Source organism: Marmota flaviventris, chromosome 4, assembly GCF_047511675.1.
Source record: "Marmota flaviventris isolate mMarFla1 chromosome 4, mMarFla1.hap1, whole genome shotgun sequence".
In the NCBI taxonomy this organism is placed as follows: domain Eukaryota; kingdom Metazoa; phylum Chordata; class Mammalia; order Rodentia; family Sciuridae; genus Marmota; species Marmota flaviventris.
Genome location: NC_092501.1, coordinates 45,427,184 through 45,450,117, shown reverse-complemented (window position 1 = coordinate 45,450,117; position 22,934 = coordinate 45,427,184). Strand labels below are relative to the sequence as shown.

Sequence of the window (22,934 nt, the reverse complement as noted above, 5' to 3'; positions counted from 1 at the left end):
GAGGTGGGTCTGCTAGGGGGAACCCCGCGAGTGGGCGAACACAACTGCGCCTCGTGAGTGCTATCGCTCTCCGCCACCCCTGGAGCTGTTCCCAGGCCTGGACGAGGGCTGGGCCCGGGTCTCGCTGGACTCCCTTCGAGGCCGTGGGGCATCCACACATCTTTGGACTGTGTCTGGTGCCGAGAATGTGCGGGTGCGCACCGCACCCTGCTCTTTCCCAGTCGTCTAGGCCGGGAAGGGGGGCGCGGTGGAGCGCGCTCCAGCCTCCCTCAACGTCACCTTTGGTGGTGAGGGAGGGGGGTCCTCTTCTCGCCTCATCCACCAGTCCCAGGGCTTTAGGAACAACCCCAAAATCTCCTCCAGGGAAGGTTTTGGAGATCTTGTTAGCAACTCGCTCACCCCAATTCAGGTACCTGGCAGCGCCCGCGGCCCCGAGTGCACTCCAGGCGAGGGCGTACGAGCGCGGGGTGGGTGGGGGGATGCCTGTGAGCGGGTAATTTTGTCCTCCTCCCCAACGTGGTCCCTTCCTAGATTCTGCATTTCTCCGCTACTCCAAACTTGCTGGGGTGGGGAGGCGAGGGGTCGTTAGAGAGCTGCGGAGGGAGGTGGAGCAGAGGTTGGCGAGTGAACTGATGGTGGTGGGGGGGGTTGACGCGGAGTCCGTCAGTGCCAAGAGGGGAAAAGCTTGGGAGCGCTGAGACTTGGGAAAGGGTAAGAAAGAGGGAAAGAAGCGAAATGAGAGAACGAGAGGAGGCGGAAAGGAAAGGGAAAGAAAGAGCGCTGAGAGAGCGCAGAGAGCGCCAGTTGAGGCGAGGCTAGCAGAGCACTGGCGGCAGCGGCCGCGGTGCGGCGCTCCGCTCCGGCCCTTATTCCGCGCCGGCTTTTGCGAGCGGCCGTCGGCGCGGGGCCCTTTGGAAATAGAATAGCCAATGTAATCTGACACTTCAACTTGCTCGGCTCCGGGCGAGTTGATTCACTTACTCACCCCCTAACGCCGAGTTCCTTTTCACTGTCTGTGGACATTAAAAAAGCGAGCGGCGGCGGCGGGCGCCCGGGAGAGCGAGCGGCCGGGCGGCGGGCGGGAGGCGATCAGCGATCGGGCGGCCGAGCGAGCGAGCAGTGCCGGCGCAGCGCGGTGACCCTAGCCCCGGCCGGCGCAGAGCAGGAGCCGCAGCCGGAGCCGAGCCGATCTCGGCGCCCTCGCCGCGCTCCTCCCGGCCCCTGCCGGCCCTACCCGGTGGTGGCGGCGGCGCGTCCTCCAGCGGCGGCAGCGGTGCTCGCAGAGCCGGGTAAGTTTAGGGACTGAGCCAGGCGCCTGTTAGCCCCCAGGCTTCCTCCCGCTCCCGGCGGCTACTCGGGGTGCGAGCTGAGTCCTGGGGCTTTTCCCTTAAAGGGTCCGCCGGGGCCAGGCAAGTGGAGTGAGCAGCCCGCTGCGCGGGCTCCGCTGCACTCCGCTCGTCGGCCGGGGGCGGAGGCCCAGGCGAGCTGCGAGCACCGGGCTGCTGCACCGATCCGGCTCTGGTTGAGCGCGGGGCCGGGGTTTATCGGGTGCACGGGGTTTGAGTTCGGTTGTGAGCGCGCGGACCGGGTGCCCGCCTCCTGCCGGCGCGCCTACAGCCCTCTCTCCGAACACTCGGGGGCCGGACCGGGGACCTGGATTCTGAGGAGGGAGGGAAGAACAGGGGCTACCGCCTCGGTCTCCCTAGTCTCCTTTGGGGAGACGCGAAGTTGTGCGCCTGTGTGCGTACGAGAACCTCCAGGGAAGGCGCCGGATTTCAGGGTGACCAAAGGTGGTGGCGTTAAGTTGTGCATCTGAATTTACAGGGAAAACACACTTTTGTAAATGAAAGGTGGGGACGCGGTTAAGTTGTTTGTGTGGGAATTGCCCCGGGAACCGCCGCGCGCGGTACCAGCAGGGAATGCCGAGGGGTGTGTGTAGGGGCTTCTTGTGGGGCTTTGGAAACCGGAGGGGCTTTCAGGCCAACGCCTGGACGGGGCTGCCCCAGCCAGGAGGGGAGCCCAGAGGAAAGATGTGCGTTGTGTGCGCGCGCGCGTTGCAAATACGAAAGTAATTTCCCCGTGTTCTTTCTTCCTCTCCGTCTCCGGCAGCGGTGGCCCCGGGGGAGTGGGAGGCCGGCCGGGGCGGAGGTTGAAGGGGCCGGGCCGGGGCTGGAGCTGGGGTCGGGGGCGGGCTCTGGAAGCTTGTTTCACATTCCTGGTGTCTGGGTTGGGGTGAAAACTGGAGAGCGCGGTCTCGATGTCTGGGGCGCAGGCAGCGGGCGCACGTCGCCCTCTCGCCGGGGACATCTGTCCAGGAAGCCGGCCGGACGGGGAGAGGGCGCGGTGCGGAGGGCAGGCTCTCGGGCCCGGAGCGGTGGGGGCGCAGGCAAGGGGCGGCCGCCTTCCCGGCCATTGTGCGCCAGCAGATTTTCACGGGAGACTGCCCCGGAGCCGCCGGAGAAGGCCGGGAGCCGGCCTCAGCCCTGGGTTTAAAAGACACTCCAGGAATGTAAACAACCCGGGCGGGAGGGCGGGCGGACGGGAGCGCGCCCGGGCAGCCGGCCCGGGCCCCCCACCCCTGCCTGGGGGACAGCCCAGCGGCAGGGCCGCCCAGTCCTACCCCTCTACCTGCCGCAAACTTTTCCCTCTGCCTCCCTGTTCCATCTGGCCCCTTCAGCTGGGTACAGAGCGAGAGCCTCTCCCAGGCTGGGACCGAGAGCGCCTGGCACCCTGCGCGGTACCCGGGAGGCCTGGCGGCAGCGTCTCTCCTTCGGTGCCCGGAACCCGGGCTGCGCCTGCCCGGGAGCCGCGGCTTCCTGGGCAGGCAGTGCCCGAGTAACTGGGGCTCTGAGCCTGCCCGCCTCCCTCCCGCCCTCCCTCCCGCGGCTCCTTCCCCCGCTCTCCCCCTTCCCCTCTCCCCTGACTGCTTTTCCAATGCCCTGACATGAGGGAGGAAGATTTAACTTGGCAGCCCAAACAAATGTTCTCTCTGAGGTCCTCCAAGAAGCTGGCGGCTGGGCTGGCGGGGTGAGGGCACCGCTCGGCCATGCTTGCCTTCCTCTCTGCTCTGCCACGGACATTTGGAGCTCCCTGGGTGGACAGCCCCGGGCATGGGAGAGTAGAGCCCATCCCCGGAGATTTAAAAGGGCAGTGGGCAGTGCCCTGGAAACCCCTGGTTTGGACGGTACAGAACTGTCCAGCTTTAACTGGCTCCTGGTGCCAAGGGTTTTTTGAAGGATTTTCTTGAGCAACAGTTTGCCTCCTGCTGCAACCTGGGAACCCGGCCTGGTGGACCAGAGGGTTAACTAGTGCAGTCTCCTCCTCCTCGTGGGTGTGAGGACAGGCTGGTTACACAGGGCAGGACAGGAGGCCAGAGGCTGTTCCCAGAGGTGCCTGGGTTTGCTTCTTCTTCTTCTTCTTCTTCTTCTTCTTATTATTATTATTATTTTGAAGGTACAGATAAAGGGACAGGCACTGTGGCTGGAGAACTGGGCAGCTTGTCTGTTGAAATCCAGCTTGGCTGGCTTTTGTGGTCCCTGGAGCCTTAAAAGTTGCTTGCAAGCTATGTGGGAAGTTTAGATCAGGCAGCAAACCTCTGGTTTTCTCTGTCTCCACCACTTTTTGAGGGTCTTCAAGGTAGGGACACTTCTGAGTCCGTCTCTTGCAGGCTTTCTGGCTCCTGTGCAGAGGTTACAGGGGTTTGTGGATACCCGGGAGCCTTGTGCTGACCTTTCCCTCTTCAAGTTGAGGATGTTGAAACACCAGCATCAAACAAAAGACACATTGAGAGCCCTATCTGCTCCGGAGCACGTGTGACTTTGGCGGAGGGAACGCACTTGGAGGAGTTGGTGTTTTCCTCTGAGTTTTATGATTTCAGTTGGGTTTTGTTTTTCCCAAAAGGACAGAAGCATCTCCTTGTCCCAAGTCACGAGGTTATGAAATGCTGTTTTTACATGTAAATCTCAAAAATTTAGACTTGGGAGAGTTGGTGGCCATGGTGGTAGGGAGGAGCTAGAGAGTTTTCAGGAGTTGGATAGGTTTTTGAGGCATTCGGAATCCAGCTCACAGAGACTTGGGAATTAAAAATTGCTGGATGTATGAAGAATTTTGAATAAATACCTTTGTGCAAAAAAGGGTTACTGGCTTCTTTGTAGGGAGAAAATGTTCTTTTTCCCTCCTAGAAAAGCAGGGAGGAGGATCCAGAAGCAAAGTAAAGAAAGGCCCAGAAACTGGGGTTTGGCCACAGAACCATAGACCCCCCTTTAACACACACACACACACACACACACACACACAAACTTCCTTAGCTACACTAGCAAAGCACTATCTCCATCCCTGGTCCCCATAAACATGACCCAACATAGGACAGGTGTCCACAGTTGACTCAATCCAGAAAATTGCAGGGGGAAGGACCCAGCAGAGAAGTGATGCAAACTTCACTTTTTTCCCTGATTGACAGGGGAGGAGTGGATAAGGAAGGAAGACGCTTGGAGGTCTGCATGTCCTGAGAACCTGGTCACAAGAGAACCTGCATATGAAACCATGGATACAGAGTTCTCTGGTCCTGCCCAGGGTCCAATGAATGTCTGTGCTGTGGGTCTCAGAGCAAGATGTTGCTGTAAGAAATTTCTGTACCAACAAGTTTATTTCATGGAGGTTCGGTGGGCTTTTATGGATGGAACCTGGAAGCAGGGCCCGCCAGGTTGTGACTGGGTCCCACACAATTTCATTTATAACTCTGCTCCCGTGGGCCCTGGCCTGGCTCCTATCACGGCCACATCTTTATGAGGTTCCTTAGGTTTTGTGTGGACAACAAAAGCTGGGCTGCCATAATTACCCTGGACGCCAGCAGCCTTGCCTGGTGACTGCCCTGACCTCACAGCAGGACACGGTGCCCTTTGGCCAGGCCCTCTGAGTGGGGACTCTTTGTCCTTAAGAGTCCCTGAGGCTGGGGGAGGGCAGGGGCCTGCCTGGTCTATAAGCTCCAGGAATGAATCAGAGGCTGGGCCTTACCCTCAGGGATGAAGGGAGGTGCAGAACAAATCTCCGGCACAGGTTCTGGAGTTCTGGAGTTCACAAGCCCATCATAATTCTGTGGGTCTTGCCATTTCCTGGGGAGATGCAGGAGAAGAAAAGATGTAGGGGGCCTCCACTTTCTGGCTACTTGGGCCAGTTAGTTTATTCTGCTGATCTGTAATATGGGCTCAAGGGCAAACTTCTACTATCTCACTTGGTAGCCGGGAGAATGAGGTAGATACTGGCACAAGAGTCCCAAGCACGTGTCCACTAAAGGCCCCAGCAGACTGTGGAGCAGAATGGGTACAACACAAAGGAGCTGGACCTGGGGTGCAGAAGCATTTTCCAGAGCCTCTCACTCATCCGTGCTTAGCCCCCTGGCAACTGACTGTCCAGCTTCAGCTTACATGGCCCCTGTGACCGAGAGCTCACCACTTCTGGGAAGTCTCTGCTTCCCATGCACCGCTGGGCATGTCGGGATGCTCTGCTACGTACCCTCTGGAATCCACAACTCTGGACCTTCACTCTGGGCTTGGGATGCTGGGGGTCCCCCAGACCATAGACTCATCTTTGAATGATTATGGGTTCAAGGCCAGTGACCAGGCAAGCCATACTGACATAGGGTCAGGGGAGATCCTTGAAATGGCTGCTGTCATCCCCTATTGGGAGTAGCCTATGGGGAGGGGGGAAGCATCTGCCTGAGGGGCTCACTGTCATCTGCCTTTGGGTACCAGGTTTGCTTGTTGATACTTTCTGTCCTTTGAGCTGATATGGCAGAGAATGGTCATAACGAGGGTGAAATCGGACCGTCTCTGATGCCACTGAGAGTCTATAGTGTGAAAACTGAAGCCCGTGGAGACACCCAACTATATAAGAGGGTTCTTGCTCCTCAGGAGCTTACCTCCAGCACAGGGAGGAAGATCGGTCTCAGTAAATAATTAACCACTGTCAGCTGGGGCACACTGCTGGGGCACACGATGTCATTAATAATCACAGCCCCTTTTCTTTGTATGGCACTTGGTAGATCTAGAAGTGGTCTCTAAATCTGTGTAACTCCAGTAACAACAGGGTAAGCTAACTGCTATTTGGAATTACCCCCATTTAACAGAGAAGGAAACTGAGGTTGAGAGAGGTGAAAAGTCAGGGCTCAGCTCTAGACCTTACAGATACCATTGAGCAGTGGTAGGGCTTATGATCCACTGAGCCAGAGCCCCAGATACACTGGCTCATGGGTACAGAAGCTGGTGTGGACCCCAAGAATAGGGAAAGGAGGTTAAGCAGGAGCCGTTCCCGGGAAGGGTGGAAGGAGAGCCTCCCCTGTCCACCCTCCCCCCATCTGGCAGCACAAGTTCCATGCTCCCTGCAGTGTTGCTCCTCTTGCCACGGGGTCTTCCTGCCCGAGCTTGCTCTGAGCCTCGGGTGCTGTAGTGACTGCCCGAGACACACATGTACAAGGTGTTGGGGGGCTTCTGTGCATCAGATTCACCCCAGGACCTGACTCTGGAGCAGGATGCAGAGGGTTTTCTAGCCCCGCTCCCAGTGCAGCCCAGAGAATACAGAGAGTGACTGGGATTGCCCCTCCTGGCTGAGACAGCCCCCAGGCTATGTGGGATGGCTGTCCTGTGGGGCCCTTGGGTTCCGTTTGCCCTGTAGCCTGTAGCCATACATCTGGTTTTCTGGAGCTCAGCTGAGTGTTACCCTAGGGCAAGGCCGCAGCCCATGGGGCAGGACAGTGGGCACCTCCCCAGAAAGCCCAGCCCAGCTTGGCACACCTGTGCAGGTAATGTGTGCAGCCTGGCAGGGCCTGGGGCTTGCCCCTCCCATCCGGCCCAGCTGCTGGGGTTACTACAGGATTGTGCTGGGGAGGCTGGGGTGTCTGAGCTAATTAGATTTCTTAGATTTCAACGCTCCCCTAATCCTGTTAGCCAGGCTGTAATTGTAACCACTTCAAGGTTTCGGCTGTGGCAGGCTGTTGAGGACAGACGGTGTGGGGACTCTGCTCTGCTTCAGCCCCAGCCCTAGACAGCCGGCTGGGGACCAGGGACCACCTTTCTAGGTCCCCCATGGTGGGGGCTTGAGTGAGGGCAGGGGGATGTTTTTCTATAGCATCTCAGCATCTTGGGCTTTCAGAGTAGATGTGGTCCTTGGAGACTGCCCAGATCGAACCCTTGGCAGTACAAAGGCCTTACAGCACAAAGGGGGAAACTGAGGCCCACAGAGGGACAAGAATTGGCTGGCGACTGTGATGGCTGATAGTGGCAGTGCCCGTGGTCTGACTGTAATCTTTGTTCCTGGAAAATTCAGAGCAGGTCTGGAATTCCGAGGAGCTGGTGGCTCCAGAGACGTCTACTCCCAGATATAGAGGTTGAGGGGCCTCATTTGTCTTCCAATCCTCTCCCTAGTTGGCAGCTACCCACCCTATCCTCCCCTCCCCCATGTGTACGTTGGTGCCTGTAAACACACACACACACACACACACACCTACTGATCTCCTCAAGGCTCCAAGAATGGGGGTGCCCCCACCCCTACCCCAGCAGTCTTTCCCAGATACTTGCCCAGTGTAGTGCAGATCGGGAAATGGCCAGGCTACTCTGATGGGAAAGGGTATAAAAATACGATCTCTACTTTCAATGGATCGTTTTTTGCAAAATATTTGTAAGTGTGTGTGTGTGTGTGTGTGTGTGTGTGTGTGGTTTGCATAGAAACTGCGCCCAGTCCTTACCCTCTCTCCTCCATCCCCTTCACCATTCTTGCCCCCATCTCTACTCTTCTCCTCACCAGCCCCCCTCCCCAACAGCCCCATCTTGTCCTCTTAGCTCTGGAGCAGTGAGGAGGGACTTCTGGAATCATCCTTCCAGGTTTGAACCTCCCCATCTCTGGACTTTGAAAACCTAAGCATGTAAAATTAGGGGCACATTGGGTTACCAGCTCTGACCTTTCTTCTTCTAGTCCAGGAAACCGAACCTTAGAAAGCAGTGATCAGCTTCATCCAAGGTCAGCAGCAAACGATGACAGAGCCCAGCCTGGAACCCGGTGTTTCCCAGCCCATTAGTTCATTAAACATTTATTGAGCATCTACTGTTGGCCAGGCACAGCCCCCTTAAATGCTTCTGAGTGCATAAATAAATGCTCTTCCTGCCAAGGGAGCCCAGCTGAACCTGGGGAGGGCAGGGTTTGCCTCTAAACGCTCATGATGAGACTAAGGATGGGACATTTTCTGAGGTATCCCAAGGTCCCCTGCAGCTTGGGGGGGATGGAGTCCTCCTGGGCAGCAGGTGGCATTGAAGGTTGATTGAACTGCAGATGTGATCCCTCTGAGGAGGGTACTAGGTCTCCTATCTGCCAAGGCCTGGGCTGGGAAGGCCCAGAGGATGGGTGACCTCCTCCACCTGCACCCCAGCCTTTGTGTGCTGACTTTGTCCTTTTCGGGGCCAATGGCTCACTGTTCTGGTCCTGCTGTCACTTCCTCTGTGCATAGGGAAGCAGCGAGGGAACCTTATCGCTCTGCCCTGGGAGTCACCTGTGTCAGGCTCAGGTGACAGCCAAGGAGGAAGAGCGGGAGGAGATGTCAGTGCCTGGACCTTGCCCTGTCCACAGGGCTTCGGCACAACTCCTACCCCTGCTCCCTGGTGAACCTTGGACCCCGTCGGGAAGCTCAGCACACAGCTCCGACGAGCCAGCAATCTGACCGAGGGGTGGTCAGGGTCCAGATACCTCTGCGGAAGAGTGCTAGAATTTTCTTCTGGTATTTGCAAGTGGGAAAGGTCCTTCCAGGGTCTCTGTCCACCCCTCTGGCATGTGGGTAGGGAAATACAGTGCCTAGGTGCCGCAGTCTGGCTGGGCACAAATAACTGAGCCGCCACAAAGCACTTGTATGTTCAATCAGGAAACTTTATTGCCCGAACTCCACCAGCACTCCACGCACACTTCCTGGGAACTCTCTCACCTCTCCCCTGGCTCTGTGCCAACTCTCTCGGACCCCACGAGAACTCAACGGGAACTCCAAAGTAGCGGGCGCCCAAGGCAACAAGAGCTGCCCTATTGCAGGACAGCAAAGGTCTATATACCACTGAATACACAGCTTAACTTACCCATCATCATCTCAATGGCTCACTGGCTTCACCTTTCAACCATTCCCTCTGGCAAAATGCCAGGCGTCATTCCGGCTGGGCTGCGGCCCTCAACACCTAGGGAGGTGCAGGGACCAGCCACAGGTTGAACAGCAAAATGACTTTTCTGCAACAGGGTGTCTCACCTCGTGGGCTGTGGGGGGATGGCTGGGAAGGGGTGGAGTGTGCCACTGGTGTCACACTTGGGTGTGGCATCATTATACCCTTGAAACAACATGCCTTATCGGAACAGAGCGTGAAAACTTCATTTCAGACTCTTCTGGAACTGCCTGGGGTCACCTCTCTGCCCCACCCTTTGAGAACTGAAGGATTTGGGGCAGTGTATGTTTTACATCTCAAACCTTGGCCTCCACATCTGTCAAAAACTTACTATAACAATAATTCACATACTTCCTTCCCGCTAGGGTGACAAGATGGAGTGTGTGTAGTGTCCCCGGCGTCCTAAGTGCTCAGGAAGGGCAGCCTTCCTCACTGTGTCAGGCCATTGCTCTCACTACCTCAACTCCAGTTTACTGACCGCCCAAGGTCAAGTTGCCTCAGGACAACCAAAGCTTCCGGATCCATTGTCCACAGTCTGTCCTTTGTACCCACACTGATAACTCAAGTGCATTTTCATTCAACTCACCAGGAAAACCTGTCCTCCTTGGATGCAGATCTCATCCTGGTTCATGCCTTAGAACTTCTTTTTCCCTCCTGTAAACTGAGGCGGATGAGAATAGAACTTCCCTTTAAGCCTCTTCCCGAGTGAACAGGAGACCAGGGATGGACGGGGCTTTGTCGTCTGTGCAGATCGGATGTGAAGGAGACTGACGGTGGGGACCATTGGCTAGTCCCTGACCCCGCTGAACCTCAGTTTCCTCATCTGACAATCGTGCTCACACTACCTCTTGGTTTCCTAAAATGGGTTCTCAGGGTGGCAGGGCACGCCCTGTTCTCCTGGGACGTTGTCCACCCTGTTTGCCTGCAAGGGGAGTCTTGGAGTGGACAGCCCTTTGCCTCACCCCATGCTCCCAAACCTACAGGACAGTCCTGGTACCCCCATTATTATGCAAAATAGCTACTAGAGATACCAGTGGAACATTTGGGGAAATCCTGGGCTAAATGCTCTGGTATCCGTGATCTATCCATCGCTGACCTGCTACATAACCCACTTCCCAGGGGCTCTCTCAAAGTGGGAAGGACCAGAACTAGGTCCACACAAAATCCTCCCCGAAGCCTACTTTCTTAGCAGTTTTGCCAAACTTCTGACCTCCCTCCAGCCTGCAGGTCCCATCATTCCCTGGCCTCCTTTGTTCTGTTGCTAGACCGCCAATCTCTCTGTGGCTGGGCAGTCCCAACAGCAAGGCCGTTCTGCAAAAGGGTGGGAACCGTGCTGTGTCCCCAGAGCTGGGCCTCAAGGACTTGCCAGCTGTTCGGGCTGGAAGGGCCTTGTGCTGGCCTACAGGGGACATGGGTCCCTGCACCTGTCAGTACACCTTTTTGCAAATATGCATTTTTCTGGAGATGGTCCACAGCTTTTTCCAGATCCTTCAAGTGTGGACACTGAAAGCAGTGTCACAACCGTGGCCCTGGTCCCAGGGTCTGCTGTCCCCGGCACCGGAGTGGAATGGCGGTGTCATGCTGCTGCCTTCCTCCTCCCTCCATGGGCCTTCTGTCCCAGCTCAGCTGTGACCTCTGCAGCCAGGAAGACCCTGGTTTTCATGACCCCTGTTCTGGGTCCAGCTTGATATTTTATTGATGAGGAAACCGGGGAAGGCCAGGGGAGGGGAAGGGACTTGACAGAGGCCATTGACAGTAGAAGTCCTCCGGGATCCAGACCTGGCAAGGAGTCTGGGGTGGCCCCGGAGGATGGAGGTTAACTGGTGTGGCCTCCTGTGCCCGTGGACCTCTCCATGAAACCACCTGTCTCATCCTCTATGAGATGTCAGGTTTCAGTGTCCCCAGAAGGAGCCGAGGATTAGGGTGGAGGAAGTCCCTCCCACACCCTCCTCTGGGAAGGCTGCTGGGCAGGACTGGTTTAGGGCTGAGCTCCTCTGGGTCAGGAGGTCAGTTTCAGCCTTGCTGGTGGCACTGCCTGTTCATCCTGCCTGGCTCAGTGTCTCCTCCCACGGGCTGGGGGCTCCCTGAAGTTGACATAGAACACCCGTACTCATCCGATGGCCTTGCTGCTGTAACTCAGGGGTGCTGTGTTTGGGTGTCCTTCTGGTAGTAGGGAGGGCCTTGGTCCCCATCTGTGATGGTGGAAGAGTCGGTTGCTTCCCTGGCCCACAGCCCTTAGGACTCCAACTTGGGTCTGACCAGTGCACTTTGTGTGGCTGTCAGGGAGTGAGCAAGGGGACTCCTTGGCCACCAGTTCCCTGGTAGATGTGCATGGTCCACCTCGGCTCCAAGGACCCCCTTTTGCCTCAGATCTTGGGCAAAGAGCAGAGAGCTCCTGTGTGCGTTCTTGTTCTGTGCTGGGTGTTGGGGCTCTAAGCTCTGCACCTAGCTGTAGAAGGTGGTTTCTGATTCCTGCCCGCTGGCCTGGGCTGACAGCAGCCTTCTGCTTGTGCATCACCTGCAGACGAGTAGGCCTGTGGTGGGGGACGCGATCCTCGTGGGCCCCCAAATTCTCAGGGCTTTACCCCTGTAGATGGCCTCCCTCTTAACTATGCCCCGGAGGTGCCTGGGCAGCAGGACCTGCCCCACCCAAAGGTCATGCTGCTCCACACACTTCTATTTCTGGTATTCCTGGGACCTTAGATTCCCAAGACCCCAAGAGACCTTGGCAGCTCCTCACCTGATGCCGTCGGCGGCATCCCCACAGATCATGTTCCTGGGTGGACCTGCACACCCCCAGGGACGGGCTGCGCCTGCTTCCCTCAAAGCCTCTTCCATCCGGGAAATTCCACAGGCTCTGGAGCCTAGGAGGGTACCCACGCCCTGGTTCTCATTCCACGACCATGAAGGGTATGGTGACTTCTGTTCTCAAGAACTCCCTCCTCTACCGTGAGCCAGGGATGGTATCCTCAGAGGCTCCTCCCTAGGCTGAGAATGAGACTGGAGTAGGCTCAGAGAGCTCCCTGGAGGAGGTGGCTTTCATATACCCCTGGACCTCCTTGTTTCTTCTGCCTCTGCTATGAGTCTGGGCTGCTTGGAGATGTCAGATCTGACGGGAATTAACCCAGCTCAGGTCATGAGGCATGCAAGTAGGCTGGGGAGTGCTCAGCAGTGGGTCACTGGGGCCCCAGGGGAAGACCGTAGCCTGGCATCTGCTGATCGAGCAGGGTCAGCTGGGTAGGGTGGTTTGGGAAGACAGTGTGTCTTCCTGGCCCCTCCAGGCATGCTCATGTGTCACTGGAACTAGAGCCCTTGCTGGGAGGCGGGGAGGCTGTGAGCAGCGCTCCCTCCCTGGCCTGACTCTGCCCCTGTCCTTCTGTCTGGGGCCAGCCTGCCTGAGTGTTCTCAGGCTCCAGAGACCAGGGCTGTCTGCAAGGAGCCCCGGATTTGGAGTCAGAACTTCCAGTACTGCCTCATGCTCCAGCATCACTTGGGGCCCTTGTGAGTCAGGTGGTGGTAGGGCGGGCCTCTGGTACGCAGTGCAGCAGTGTCACTGTGTCAGGGAGCACAGTGGTTTATCACCATGTACTGTGACGATAATGTCAGTGCAGAAAGGCTGTGGAGACCATGCAAGCCAACCCCCTCATTTAGCTTGTCCCTGGAGGGGACAATCCCTTAGCAGAGCTGGAACTAAAACCCAGGCGCCCCAACCCAGGGCTTGGCTTCCACCCTGTCACTCCTTGGAAGCCCTCCGCTGGAGCGAGGTGCAGGGAGAGCTCTCTTATAGCTGCGGCAATGACGTTGGCTGTCCTGGGACTTACCACCTCATCTCACCCCAGGAACCCACCCAAGACCCCTCACTCAGTTGTCTGGCCTAGCCACCACAGGATGGTGCCTTGGACTACACCATGACTTGGATTGTGGCTGTAGTTCCAACCCGATATGACCTCCTAGAACTCCCAAAGATGCCCAGACTGTTGGAGCAGGAGGGACCTGGGCAAATGATTTATCTCATCCATTTCTCATCCCCATCTTACAGATGAGGAAACTGAGGCCCAGAGAGTGAGGGAATCAACCTGCAGAGCTGGCAAGATGCTAGGTCCTCCCATTCTTGCCAGGCCTGGCCTTACTCTGCTTCCACCTTCTGCCCCCTGAGGATGCCTGTGGCCTGTCAGGCCAAGTGCTCACAGAAATGAGGAACCCTGGGCAGAGCAACCACGGCTCTGCTGCTCTCAGGACTCCTCCAGTCCTCAAGCCAGGCCCTGCTCCCCTTTGAGGTCTGGGGTGCACAGGCACAGGGAGAGCAGTTCATGTTTCCTGCTAGTGAACCCTCACGCCAGAACAAGGTTTCCTGGCTGGTCTCAGGCCCCCAGTGCTCTGACCTGAGAAACCTTCAGGACAGCACTGCCTGGAAACCTTCTGTGTCTACATTGCCCAGCTCCCCAAGAAAGATGGGTTTACTTACTCATTCATCCTGTTTGTTGAGCACCTGCTAAGTACCAGGTGCTGTTGCAGGCCGTGGGGACAGAATTGAACTTGACTGAAGCCCTGCTTACATTCAAGTAGAGGGGACAGTCAGTCAATAAGTCAACAGCTTAATGATGTCAGGAGTTTTCATAAGTACTTGGTGGAAAAATAAGGCAAGCTAAGGTGACAGAAGAAGATGGGTGGGGTGTGAGCCTCTTTCCATGGGGTAGTCAGGGAAGGCTTCTATGAAGAGGTATATTTGAGCAGACCCCCCAGAGAGGTGGGGAGTGAACCTTGTGAACATTTGGGAGAGAAGCTCTGCAGGCAGAGGGACGGCATGCGCAGAGGCCCCGCACGGGCACCCGGGCTTGCATGTTCTAGGAAGGGCGGGAAACCAGTGCGGCTGGAAGGAAGCAGATAATCAGTCAAGGACTGAGACTATCTGATGTGCCCTCTAAGAAGATCCTTCTGACTGGTGAACTGAGGGTAAACTGCAGGGGACAAGAATGGTAATGGAGCAGCTTTTTGTGTGTGTGTGTGTGTGTGTGTGTGTGTGTTGGGGTTCAAACCTGGGGGGCCTCGCATAGGCTAGGCAAGGGCTCTACCACTTAGCTACACCCCAGCCTTGCCGGGTGACTTTTAGTGAAACCCAAAAGGAGGCTGGTACCTTGGACCCGAGGGGTCATTGGGGAATGATGAGAAAGGTCAGATCCTGGATGTGTTTTGAAGATTGACTGAGCCTGAGCCCCGAAGCCCATTGGGACTGAGCCAACTGAGGGTGCTGAGGCTGGAGAACTCTCTGGCCTCTGAGTCCTGGGGGTCTGAGTCCTTTTATGCTGCTTACCTCTTGTGCTCCAGCTACTCTGTCACAAGCTGCCCATATAACCATTGGCACAAGAGGCATGGAGAAGCATTCCTGGTACCGAGGTCTATACTTGGAATTTAGACACTGCATTTGGTCTCCCTTCTCTCCAGCTGCTTCTCTTCCCTTCGCCACCTCTGCTTTCATATCCTCTGCTCTGTGTACTATAGTTTTCTAACATGAAAGTCACCTTCAAGCCCTGGGCCTTTGCACATGCCAATTCCTCAAGCCCCCACAATTCAACTGGTAAACTCCTACTCATTCCTATGAATCCAGCTCAAACGCTGCCTCCTCTGAACTCCCTCCACTGAAGCTCTCAGGCCCTGGGGATTTCTTCTCCACCAAAATTACTCCCCCTTCTCTCTCTCCCTCCCATTGCCTGGGATCATCCTAGGCAGAGGCTGGGCCTGTGCCTCCCCTCACGCCCACTCTGTCCGCTCTGTGTCCTCACAGCCTGGCCCAGGGCCGGCACAGAGGAGGGAACAAAAACATTTCAGTGTATTCCTGGAGCAGAAGCTGGTTGCTATGGAAACACGGAAGTGTTGCAACTTCCTGAACTTGAGGTTGGGGTCAAAGAAGGCAGCACTATCTTGGTTCCACAGGATCAAGCCAGGATGACCGAGCCGTGGTTCTTATCAATTCAGAGTCACCTTCAGCAGGCCTGTTCCCATTCCTGAGCCTCAGTTTACCCATCAGTAAGATGGAGACATTGAGGGCGGGGGCATGGCTCAGTGGAAGAGCACTTCCCTAGCATGTGGGAGGCCCTGGGTTTGATGCCCAGCACCACAAAAGAAGGAAAAAAACGGAACAGAACAAGCAAGATGGGGACGTTGGTGTGACTGGGCCCTCTGTCCTCACGTTCCAAATCCCTGTGGCTGCCGACTTCCCACATGACCGCAGACAGGGTGTTCACCTGGTGGGCCTCAGTTTCCCCCTCTTGTCCATCCCTCTTCCCAACGAGATACCTGCCTGAACCATGTGCCTCCAGAATTGAGTTCCAGCGGCCTGGCTGGACACTGGTAACTCACATGGGATTTTTATGACTTGCAGGGGCACACAGAGGGAATCCCGATTGGCCTGCCAGGGTGGCGGCGGGTGGAGCACAGGGGGTGGGGGTGGGGGAGATCAGCCCGGCCGACTCTGGTCTGAGCCTGCGAAGGCCCCAGCTCACCTTCCCTCACCTTGCCGGTGGCCTGAGCCAGTATTGGTCTGGGTGGCCTTTGCCTCTGCTGGGCCCGGCCCGCTCTGTGTTTTTGCTGCTGTATAATGTAGACCCCGACCTGGCAGACCCTGGGGTAGCTCCAGAGCTGCCCCCTGCCCACAGGGGTGGGGCTGAGTGAGTGGGCAGTGCTATCCCAGTCTCCTCTGTCTACTTCATTGCTCAGAAGGGGGTGGGCCTTTCCCACCAGACCTGGGAGGAGTGGCCCTGTGCGGCTCTCTGGGCCTGCTTGCTCATCTGTGAAATGGGCTGAAGTGCCTGCCTCCCAGGGCTACCAGGAGGGAGGCTGAGGCAGGCAGCCTGTCTCTCTGGAGCCCGATAAACACTCGCTAGAACCTCCAGCAGCAGTCAGTACAGGCTGCATGTCCCTGGAAGTCTCTGCTTTGGGAAACTTAACCCTGAACTTTGAAGTAGGAGAATCCTGGGCTGGGACTGTGCCTCGGTCAGTGGTAAAGCCCTTCCCAGCACCACCATGATTAAAAATGACTGAAAGACCAACGAGACTCCTTTTCTGTGTGCAATGGCCTGTCCCTCTCTTTCTGACCCGTGCCCACCGGCCAGTGACCAGACCATCCATCCTGAAGGACCGTCCCTGCCTCTGGCTGCTGCTGTGCGTGTAGTCTTGGGCTGAATAAAACCCCTGGGGCAGCACTGGGACCTGGAAGGGGCTCTGATGAGGGTCAGGAGACACCTTTCCCACCTCTGCCACCAATCCACTCCTGACTGGGTCAGACCCCGGTCCTCTCTGCCCGTGGTGCGCTGAGGCCCCCTCTGGCAGGTGGGACTTTGTCTGGAAGAGTATTTTGCCTCCTGGGTAGGTGAGACTCTGACACTAGGCCCATGCATGAGATTTCATGGTGAGCATCTCACCTCTTCTTGAAAAGCTCTCGCTTTTGTTAAACCAGGGCTTGCCATCAGCTGAGGTTGGCATCTGGCAGTGAGCACAGGGAAGGAAGGAATGACCCACCCTTCCTGCCCAAGCAGCGCTCAGGCTGGTGATCGCTTCCTCCCAGGGCCCCTCAGGTGTGCCCCTCTGGGCCCTGCCAGCCTCACCTCCTCCCCCATTGGCCTGTCTCCCTGTGAAGTGCTAGCCGTGTCTCATTCTGCATCCCCAGAAGTACCGGAGCAGAGAGGCCCTAGATGTGGCTCGATGCATTATCGAATGATTGAATGAAAGCCTCAGCTACCCAGATAGTTCTGTTGGCCAGAAAGCCCAATTTTCTCTGCAGAGGAGCTTCTCTCAGTTATGTGCACTTGCTAGAGTTTTGCTAGCATACAGGATTTTTTTTTTTAAAATCATCTTTTTTGGGAAGCTCTATGACCGGGACTGGTTTTCTATACCTTTGGCCGATCCCTGTCTATCACAACCAGTGCTTTCTGGCTTGAGTTTTTGTATTTCTTTATTTGACTTGTCTGAACTTTTTTTTTTCTTTCCTCTTTTGGATCCCATATAGTAAGTAATTACACTTCTCATTTTATTAGATTTCTTATGCCGAAAGACAGGGAGGGCTTAGTAAATAGACTTCTTTGGTTGTTCTTTGCTTTGTTAAGTGTTTTGACCTCTTTGTGGATTAGACTTTTGTCTGTCTTTTCTGCTGCCTGAGCCCCAGGCCTCCAGCCTCCTTACTGCTTGCTTAGTGGCCGTTTATCTCCTAGGATGGCCACGTGTGGTTGTGTATATCGCTCACAGCACAACTTGGGTGTGGCACTCCCACTGTACTTCCCACAGATTGTAATTTTCTGGCAGATGGTGGTACAACATTTTGAGGAAGGGCTCATTTTCAGGAAGGGCCCAACACCCACCTTGTTCTTGCCTGCCATTTAGGTGTAGGTCAGTCTTCTGGTTCCAGTTCTCAGAGCCACCATAAGGACAGGGCTGTCATTGCCTCACTGCTCGGGCTGAAACTTGGAAGTCACCTTGACTCCTCCACGGGACTGCTGACCATGGCATTGGGACTCTGTCCCCAGTGCCCTAACCAGAGCATGGCCTGTGGGAGGACGGAGTCAGGAAACAGCTCTGAACTCCACCTTCTGGATGTTTCCAAGGCCACCCCTCCTCTCCACCCACTGTGCAGCCGTCCTCCCCCCACCCCCTGGTCTCCCTCCAGCTTCTCTTTCCTGTCCTGCTTCCAAATAAAAGACACCTCTGCTCCTGTTACCTCCTCGGATCTGCTGCAAGCTCCTCTGTGGCTCCCACTGTCCTCCGCCCGGCACCTGTGGCCCAGCTGGACCCTCCTGTGTGTTGTTTTGTGCTCTCTGTTCCCCTCCCTCCACGCTCTGCCTGGCGAACTCCTGGGCATCCTGCTCAGCCTGCTCCAGCCTCAGCTCACCCTGTGCACCAGCTGGGTCGAGTGGATTGGCATCCCCTTGCCCTCGTCCCACAGGCACTCTTTCCTGGCACTGTTCCAGCCCGGGCCTGGCAGGATGGCAGGGTACCCCAGCCACAGGCAGGCCCCAACTCCCCAGCACCCAGCACCTCATTTGGCATGTAGCAGACATTCCGAAATGCTCCCTGCATGGGCGAATAATGAATGGCGGCTCTCCCTGACACCGAGCTGGTAGGCTGTGTGGCTTGGAACACACATGGATGTATTTGCACTCCAGAAGTGTGACTTGGAAATGGCTTGCACACTCTGCTTGAGAAAGAGTTCAATAACACCAGGCTCACAGCTGGGCCTGGTCTGACCCCTGGGCCCCTCTTTGCCTTCCCCTCACCAGTTAAAACCAGAAGGCCAGGCTGGGCTCTCGGGGCACCTCCTGGGCCCGGCAACGCAGCCGGGCTGAGCACCACAGTGAGTCAGTGTGCCCGTGGTGCTGCCCGCCCAGGCTCGGCTTCCTGGGAGAATTGGCTCAGAACAGCAGCTCGGGTCAGGCCGCAGGGCCTCTTGGGCAAGACTCTGGGCAGGGCCAGGGGATCGTACGCGCAACCTACGCACCAGGCGAGTCTGCAGGCAAATGGGCTCCAGCTTGCCACGGTGCTGGGGGAGGGAGGGAGGGAGGGCCACCCTTCTGTTGGGTAAACATGGGTGTTCAGGCCTGCCTAGGCACGTCCGTGCTCTGTCAGTTAAAGGTGCAGGACAGCATTTTACTGATTAGGGAGTTGCCAGGTGTCAGCGAGAGGGTGACAGGGAGGGACACATGGGAGCCTCCACAAACCTTGCCCAGGACGCAGCTCCTCCAGCCCTTGCCAGAAGCAGAGTAGAGGCTGCAGGAGGTTGGAGGATTCTCAGTCAGCCTCTGACTGCGGTCCTAAGTGTCTCTGGCCATCTTTTCTCTGATGCAATGCTGGCAGCAAACTGAGTCCCCGGGAGGTGAGTGGCTCGTGAGCAGGTGCGTGGGCTAAGACAGGTCTGAGACCAGAGATTCCAGTTAGCTGTCCCCACTGCAAACACATTTCAGTCACATTTGCCAGAGGCAAAGCTCCCATCCTTGGGAACGCCCATAGTGCACCCAGCATCGAACTTCAGGATCCTGACACGGTCACAGCAACCCTCTGAAGTGGGTGGTAGGAGCCCCATTTTTCAGAAGAGGAAGCCGAGGCTCAGAGGAGTGAAGTTGCTCCAGGTCCCTTGACTAGGCAGAGAAACCTGGCCCCGTTCTCTCTCTACATGGTCCGTGTCTGTTGGTCCAAATGAATGAGTTTATGGGCACAGTTGCCTGCCCCTGCCCTCTGACGGGACAGCCTCCAGCAGGTGCCTGGGCCTGTGGTGTGCTGGGGGAGGTGGGTGGCAGCCTCAGGGCAGCTGGCAGAGTTCATTGCCACAGAAGGGAACCTCTCCACGCTCCACGACTGGAACATCTGCATGGTTGGCTCATTCAGTCCCCACCCAGCTGGAGCTGAGCGGGCCCCACTTCATTAGCCCTTGGTATACTTGTGTAGACAGATTTAGGGACACTGACACTGACAAAGAAAGCGGGGTGCTACCCATTAACCTGGCTTATTTTCCTTGTCCCTGCTGGTATTTTTTGGACTTCTCTGTCCTCTTCTCGTTTGGTTTTGGTCAGTGCTATTGGAGTCCCGGCCTCCCCCCAGGGCAAGCACAGACCCTCTCCTGGGGGGCCCTGAGGACCCAGAGGAGTCCTAGGATTGTTATGGCAGATTAGACTGGAGAAACTGGGGATGCTGGGACCACAGGGCACAGGAGGTGCTGTGTGCTGTGTGCTCCTGCAGTTGGAACTGCTCATGGGCACTGTACAGGGGTCTCCCTGGCTTGGAGGTCTCCCTGCTGAGCCATCACTTATATGGGCATGACAGGCCTCGCTGGCTACACCAGGGACAGTTGCCCTCCCAGGACAGAGGCAGACCTGCTCTTCCTTTGTCCCTCTCCCACTCCCCCCAGCCCCCACCTCAGGCCACCTGCTCCCTTTTTGCCCGTGTGTGTCTGTAGGAACTCCTGGTTTGGGGAAGGGAGGAGACAGGTTTCAGAGAACAGGATGAGCGGAGTGTAATTTTATTTCTGTGGTTCTCCTTTCAAGCTGTCACAGTAAATCTATTTTACTTGTCACTTTGTAAATCATTATGCAGGATTAAGGCTTTTACCAGCTCTGAAGGCTTCTGCAGCCTGGACAGCCCACCTCACCCCCATCCTACCTTCCTCTTCCTCCCACATGCCTTTGGAGCATGAGTTGCTCTAGGCACATCCCTGCTGCAGGCTCTTCAAGCGTGATCAAGTCAGAATGCAAGTGGGGACTGGGGACAGGGCGCCCCCGTTATTGAGTTTAGCTGCCCCACTTTACAGAGGGGGGAACCAGCCAGGGGAGGCAGGGAGGGGCACAGGTCCCTTGCCTTCCATGCTCCACTTTTTCAGATGCCCTGAGTGGGGGTGGGGAATCTGCAGAAAGTGACATGGGGTGGCACAATGGAGCTACAGGGATCATCCTCATCACCAGGACAGCCCTGGGGTCCCCAGTGCCTGTGGCAAGATTGCTCCAGACTCTCCCCCCCCCCCTCCAGGGAGCTCCAATCTGGAAGGGAGAAGTGCTTGGATCAGCAGAAGGCTCTTCTGTCCCCTCCCTGGTGCGGGCCCAGGGGGCTGCAGTGGGCCCGGGACATGAACTGGGTAACAGAGCTGGAGGTGGGGGTGAGAGAGAGGAGGCGCCACACTGGCATGTAGGATCCCATTTATTTATTTCTCCAGAAGTCTGTGCCCTGCTCCAGAGAAGGCTTTGAGAGGCAGGAACAATGGAGCCATTGGCTGAGACGTTGGGAGCGCGGCGAGGCCGGGCTGCTAGGCCAGGCGCCAGCGGTGTGCAGCCGGGCATTTCCGATGGCTGGTCCATCTGGAGAGGCCTGCTCAGAAAAACAGAAACAAAAAGGTGCCCACCCACTTGCCGACACCATGCGGGAACCCAGGCGCGTGGGGAGCCCGCTTTGAGGAACCAGGGATGTAGGTGCCCGGGGCAGACGCCCAGCTTTTATCTGGCTGCCTTTACGTGGGGGACGCGTCGTCTTGCCCAGGCCCAGGGCTTCCTGCTTGTTGCTGGGGGTCTGGTGCTGCCTCCTTCCTGTCTGCCAGTTGCACCCAGCTGCTTCACCCCTGCCCACCCGGCCTCCTTTGTCCCGAACCCTGCTCTGTAGTCACTCGCTGCAGTTCAGTCCAAGAGGGGACTGGCCCCCTGGAGCACCTCTGCAGGCAGGGACCTGTGCAGGGAAGTCTCCCGATGGAGAAGCCACCTGGGGCTCTTTACCCCTTAACCCTCTCTGCTTCTGTGGCCATAGCACAGCCTTGCGCACAGCAACTGTCTGCTTATTTGCAGTCTCTAGATTTGAGGAGGCCAGAGCCCCGTCTCTTGTGTCCCCTGAGCACAGGCTAAAACAATATTTCTTAAATGGAAGAAGGACAAAAAAAAAAAATGCTGAGGCTCTGACCTTAAGGAGTTTCACAGTATAATTCGGAAATTAAGCCTTGATTACTTGGCAGAAGTTCTAGGCGAAGATCTTGAGGACTGCTTGGAGGAGGGGGCATTTAGGGCAGTGTTGAAAATGGGGAGGCTTTGGCTACAACAAGACAAGGAGGTCGGGGAGGAAAAGCCCGTCTGGAAGGTGAAGGGCATGAACACAGTACAGGAGGGGGCAGCGGGGGCAGCGTGTGGGCAGCCAGTGCCTGGGCACTCCAGGGAGTAACCATGGCTAAGCTTTGGGGATGGCCGGGATCCCAAGAGAATGTCAGGATTGGAAGGGACACTTTCTACAGGTGAAGCAGGGGGGAGGTGAATGATGGGGGGGGGGCTGAGCAGGGAGGGCAGGGGCAGAGCAGTGTTTAGGAGATTAGTCTGGCGGCAGGGAGCCGTGGGGGTTGGAGGAGATGGAGCCCTGTTAATTACACAGGTGAGCCTAGTCCCTAGGTGGGCGGGTGGTGGGGGCGGGGCCTGGGGGCGGGGCCTTCCTTCATCCTGCCCCTCCATGCTGAAGAGGAGCAGGTGGCAGAGGGGGGTGGTCCTGAAGGTCTGGTCTGGTGCAGGTTCAGCTGGCAGCTCCTCTGAGTACCAGGCCTGAGCCTCTGTCCTCAAGGTGGAAGAATCTACAGTCTTGCGCGGCCCTCCCGCCTGTCCCCAAGAGGAGTCAGTGAAGCACAGAAGGGAAGTCCTTCATGGGCTAACTGCCAGGTTTCAGTCCATGCTGAGAAATCTGTGGCCACGCTGGCATGGCCCGTGTGTGGCCTCTGGCCTCCCTGGGTTCTCCCGATGGGAGGCGGTCCAGGCCTCTAGGTTTGGTTATCAAGCCACGAGACCTTGGGCCAGTCACCCTCTTGTCGGCCCGGGCTCTGTCCTCCCTGAGCCACTTGTCCTGATGACTCCTGCCACCCATGGCTCGTGGAGAATATGCGCGGATGCTCTCGGACATCAGGCCTGGGCGGCTATTAAGGGCATCCCTCTGCGGGCAGGGCTCTAATCACCTGGCAAGCACCATTGCTATGACAGTGCTGCAAGGCCAGTTCTAAGCCTTGGGACCTCAGCCAAGAGGTTGTGGTGTGCCTCTCAGTCTCTGGTGACTTCTAGGGCCATTTTGTGTTCACTTACACTTCCTGCACACTCCCAGAGGCCCCTTTATTCGTCTAGTCGGTAATGTGCCCTTATCAGACCCCTGTCACCCCCCAGCAAGCCTTGCACAAGCCATGTGCCTTTAAATGGAGCTTGATGGGGATGCCCGCTGCAGAGGGGTGGTCAGGTATCTGGCTTTCCCGTAAGGGTCAGTTTGGGG

General features: G+C 56.9%; 1 protein-coding gene across 4 annotated transcripts in view; it reads left to right on the top strand.

The window, feature by feature from the left end:
• The first annotated feature begins 939 nt into the window (after window positions 1–939).
• Window positions 940–22,934, top strand: part of Zmiz1 (zinc finger MIZ-type containing 1) — a 219,662-nt gene continuing 197,667 nt past the window's right edge. For all 4 annotated transcript variants that reach the window (XM_071611135.1, XM_027931447.3, XM_071611136.1 and 1 more), the window contains exon 1: window positions 940–1,289. The gene's annotated coding sequence lies outside the window, so the exon portion shown is untranslated. The remainder of the gene's footprint in view (window positions 1,290–22,934) is intronic.